This window comes from Porites lutea, chromosome 4 (assembly GCF_958299795.1).
Source record: "Porites lutea chromosome 4, jaPorLute2.1, whole genome shotgun sequence".
Lineage (NCBI taxonomy): Eukaryota > Metazoa > Cnidaria > Anthozoa > Scleractinia > Poritidae > Porites > Porites lutea.
This window is the reverse complement of record NC_133204.1, coordinates 22209963-22214912: the sequence shown is the minus strand read 5'-3', so window position 1 is coordinate 22214912 and position 4950 is coordinate 22209963. Positions and strand designations below refer to the sequence as shown.

At 36.5% G+C, this 4950-nt stretch overlaps 1 long non-coding RNA gene across 1 annotated transcript in view; it reads left to right on the top strand.

Moving 5' to 3' along the window:
- The window catches only part of LOC140934029 (uncharacterized), a 3158-nt gene extending 807 nt beyond the window's left edge, over window positions 1-2351 (top strand). The window contains exons 2-3 of the long non-coding RNA XR_012165107.1: window positions 31-145; window positions 2245-2351. This is a non-coding gene — a long non-coding RNA (uncharacterized lncRNA). The remainder of the gene's footprint in view (window positions 1-30; window positions 146-2244) is intronic.
- Window positions 2352-4950: the final 2599 nt, after the last annotated feature.

Genomic DNA, 4950 nt, shown 5'->3' with positions numbered 1-4950 from the left:
TCGTAGGTTAAATTGTCTTTGAATTCTCAGGGCTGGTTATCGATTGCAACGCAAGCTGCAAGTTCATAAAACAAAAGCGAAAGGAAAAAAGCAATCAACGGTGTGTGAGGACGCTGCATCAGCAAAACGACCGAGATCTGTGGGTGTGAGTTCAAATACATATGTTTTTTTTTACCGAAGTTTAAACTCCCTATTTCTATTTTTTTACTATTGACACAGCGAAAAGAGACCTAAACAAATAGCATTTGGATTTGTTCCCTCTACGGAAGTTCATAAAAGCCACATTTGCGTCAAATTAAATATGTGAAAGATACGAATGCTCTACTTAGGCTGCATTCATTATGTATACCGCAGGGGGGCAGAGGATTTTTTCGGGGGGGGGGGGGGTCTTAAAAGTTTTTGAAGGGAAAAGGGGGGCATGGTAAAATTTCTGAAGGTAGGATGGGGGGATGCCAATTTTTTTAGATGCCATCGAACGATAAAGTATTTGTAACATTATTGATAAACCACTACACAAGTGAAGTTCCTTATTTTCTAGTTCAATGAAGGATGTTTTTATTATTAATGCACTAAATGCAATGTCCTATACTTCAGTGCAGTAACCAGCTCTATCTACATAATCATTACCACCGTTACTTTTATCCTGCTTTTATTAATAACGTCACAGACTGTTTTTATTCTCATTATCACCATCATCATTGTCATCATTATCATTATCATTATCATCATCATCACCATCATCAACATTAACCCACCTTTCTCACTTTCAAAGCTTTTAAAGTTATGATTAAGTCTTCAGCTTCTATGCCAGCAAGATCTAAATCAACTTTCACAGTTTAGAAGGAATGTAAATGATCAGTAATATTTGGTATGTTGGCTCTGCAGTAGTATGCTGCAATCAGAATGAGATACTTGACTACAGGTCAAGCACGGTTCTTTAATTAAAAGTGATCATATGCAAATTCCCATCAAGTTCGCGGCAAATGTTTAGAAAGCTTCTTTGATTTACATCATGGGTGGAATTTCTTAGGATACAAATTTCTTACTATTGCGGTGTCATTTATTATGGAAATCGAACGAGGAATACAACGTCTGTAGAAAGCTTTCCTTCTAAAAAGCCACAATCGGTAGATGGTTGAGAAAATTATATGCTTGTTTAAGTTAAAAGACCACATAGTTTTCAGTACTGAACTTGCTGAATCTTTCTGTGGAGTAGGCAAAGTGGCACAGATCTCAGGATATTTTTCTTTTCTAAAAACTCATTTTCATAGTCCGTAGAATTCCCTGGAAAAAGGAAAATAGACCATTTAGGTAAAATTTGACCCGATACATAACAAATTTTTATATTCTTTTTTTTCTCCTGTTGTTGGAATGTCGTAGCTGTTAATTTGGCCTTAATAATTAAAAATAGTGAATTAACTTCCATCTCCTCTTTTGGAGAGATTTGTATTTCACTGAATGTAAAGTATGTGGACCTTTCTTCAGAGGTAGGCTGATCATGACTTGCAATTCCCTTTTCTTTCCATTTCATGCTTAACTAATCAGGCCATTCAACATCTTTTAGCACCAGTTGTACGGCTTTTCAGCTGTCTTTTTGTTGGCGTTTTTTTTCTTCGTTTGTTTTCTTTTCACTTGGGCTTGTTCTTTGCTTGTCTAGGTCCCAAATTTAACCTACTTAGGGATGACTGCATTTTCGTATTGAATCTAAGCTGCCACATCGCCCCGGTATGCAATTTCTCAGTGAGAGGCACAGCTAGCTTTAATAATCTCTTACAAGTCTTACAACTTTCTTTACACCAGAAATACAAAAATCTTTGAACATTTGTTTAGCTTTTGTTTTTAGTTTTCTATTTGCAAAAACATTAATCTCTGCACCATTTCATCATAATGCCTGTAGTTTACTTTCCTCGTCAAGACTGAGTGGCGGGAGGGTTGTCATTTTTTCTTTGGTCAAGAGAGGGGTTGTAAAAAAATTCTGTATGATGTGGGGTTGGGGGGGGGGGGGACAGTAAAAAATTTTGCCCCTTTTAAAAAATATCCTCTGCCTCCTCCCTGCAATATAAATAATGAATGCAGCCTTAGTTTCCCTTGAAATTTAGAACAAATTAAGTGACTGCAACTTATTTTCTAGACAAAAAGTTGAAAATAGTGCTATTTTACAATTCAAAGCAAGAATTTATGTTCCCGTTGGTTGCATTAATCACAAAGCGTTTTTCGCAGGTTAAATTGTCTTTAAATTCTCAGGGCTGGTTATAGTTTGCAACGCAAGCTGCAAGTTCATAAAACAAAAGCGAAAGGAAAAAAGCAGTGAACTGTGTGTGAGGACGCTGCATAAGCAAAACGACCGAGGTCAGTGGGTATGAGTTCAAATATATATGATTTTTTTTTACCGAAGTTTAAACTCCCTATTTCTATTTTTTTACTATTGAAACAGCGACAAGGGACCTAAACAAATAGCATTTGTTACTATTAGAGTAGACTACTGTAATAATCTATTTTGTGGTTTGCCAAAATATCAGGTATCTAAGTCGCAGCGTGTTCTAAATGCTAGTGCTCGCTTAATTAATTGCGCCCCAAAATCGTGCCATATCACGCTTCTGCTTGGAGAGCTACATGGGTTACCTGTTTGCTACCATACTGAATAAAATGATTACTACTTACATTTATGGTTTTGCACGTCGATAAGGCACCTGATTATTTACGCCAGTTAATATGTCCTGCCTGCGTCTAAAAGTCAGAACTGAGATCACCTTGGGGGATAGGTCGTTTAGTTGTCTCCCCTCCAGACTTTGGAACCTTCGTCATCTACGATGCAGTATATTTCCAGTCTAAACCTGTTTAAAAATAGACTTAAAACTCTCTTATTAAATAAGGCTTTTAATTAAGAATTTTAGCATTGTAAATTAAGGTTTTATTTTCCATCTTTAATTAATTTCTTATGTAAAGCGCAGTTGAATATTTTCATAAAAACTGCACAGTACAAATTTATAATAATACTACTACTAATAATAATGATAATAATAATAATAATAGTCCTAGATTTTTGATCGTTTTTTTCCTTAGTAATGCTTGATTTTCCTTTCCCCGCTTTTAAATTATTCACAATTGTAAATTAAGTTTTCAATCGTGGACATATATTTAGTTTTTAATTTGTAAACAATACGATATAATTTAAAATTGTAAATATTACTTATTGTTCTGATACTTAAATAAAGATTGGTTTATTAATAATAATAATAATAATAATTTGGTTTTGTTCCCTCTATGAAAGTTCATAAAAGCCACATTTGCGTCAAATTAAATTTGTGAAAGATGTAAATGCCCTACTTAGTTTCCTTAGAAATTTAGTTCACATCATATGACTTCTACTTGAAAAAAAGTTCAAAATAGTCTTATTTTGCAATTGAAAGCAAGAATTCTCGTTTTTCTTCACGCAGGCGAAATAAGCTTTCGCTATTTATTTGCCAACACAGTTTGTTCTACAAGAAACATTTCGGTCTCGCATACGCCATTGGAACCACCATAGTTCACAGGTACGGTTATGTAACTTGAAAGGACACTCCTATCCTAGCATAATCATGTCTTGGCCAAAGCAAACACTATCGAAAAGATTTTATAGTTTAGGAACAGGAAGTATGCCTTGTTCGTCTACAGATTCCTTGGTCAAGTTTCACTTTGAAAGGTCATTCAGCATCTTTAGTTTCTCATCCAAAGTTCCTTGATTCCTACTATATAAACGAGGAGTTTTAACTCTCTAAATTGAAGTTTGGGACGATCTAAACTCCCTAAGTACAAGTTTATTATCCTTCTTCGCTTTTTGATTTTCGCCGTTCAGTCGTTACCCAAGTGTATCTCCTCCACAGTATTAACACAGTAAACAATCAGTATAAACTCCAATACAACAGTCTCGGCAAAGCCAATCCACCTGAATTCTCTTACAGCATCCGTATGAACTCAAAATCTGTATGAACTCCAATAAAACAGACTCGGAAAGGCCAGTCCACCTACATTCCCTTTTACAGCATAACGTTGTACTGCGTGAATAATTTACCAACACAATTCGTTCTACAAGAAACATTTGCGTCTCGTATACGCCATTGGAGCCACCATAGTTCACAGGTTATGTAACTTGAAAGATACTTCTATCTATATTATAGTTCCTTGGGTTAACATGTGGCCGGCCCATGGGAAGAGTGGGCCCACGTGAGACTATCCAGTTGGGCGAGTGGTGCTGGAGCAGTCTCTAGCGACTCTCTTTCTGTTGTAAGGCGGGGGGGGGGAGTAGGGTATTATACTTCTAGGGCTTTCTCAGAGGGAAGCGTTCGTACTCGAAAATATTCATCCCTACGCGCTGGTCATAGGACTTGGGTGTTCCCTGTGGCTCGGGACAGCTCCATACCGGATACCCTTTCTGTACACGTCAAACACCAAGTAACCTTGTGTACACGCTTTTAATTGTTTTTTGTCATACCAATAATTATCTGAGAGAGAACTTCAACATCCAAAAATTTGATTTTGATTCTCCCAAATGGTTTAGTTCCTGGCCCGATCTTCTATCTTCTATGTAATATATAGTGAACCCCCCCCCCCCCCCCTCCCCCAACTCGTCTCTGGCGACATAGTACAAAACCTCAATGTTGGGGACTGATTACTTGACAATGTTCAATTTCCTTCATTTGCAGGCGAAACGATTTTTATATTGTTTTCCTTTCTAGAATACACGATTCTATCAGTTTGAATCATCTAATGATGTTTGTAGGACACTGATGAATGGATAGCCATTATCTCCACATTATCAAACTGAATCTAAACAAAAGCAAGCCCAAAATTGATGCCTTAGGACCTAACCATTGACCCAAAAAATGAAGTTTTATCGATGTTCGTGATGGTAATATCTACGGTTCAGATGCTGCACGAAATACTGCAGTTGTTTTATATCATCAATTGCAT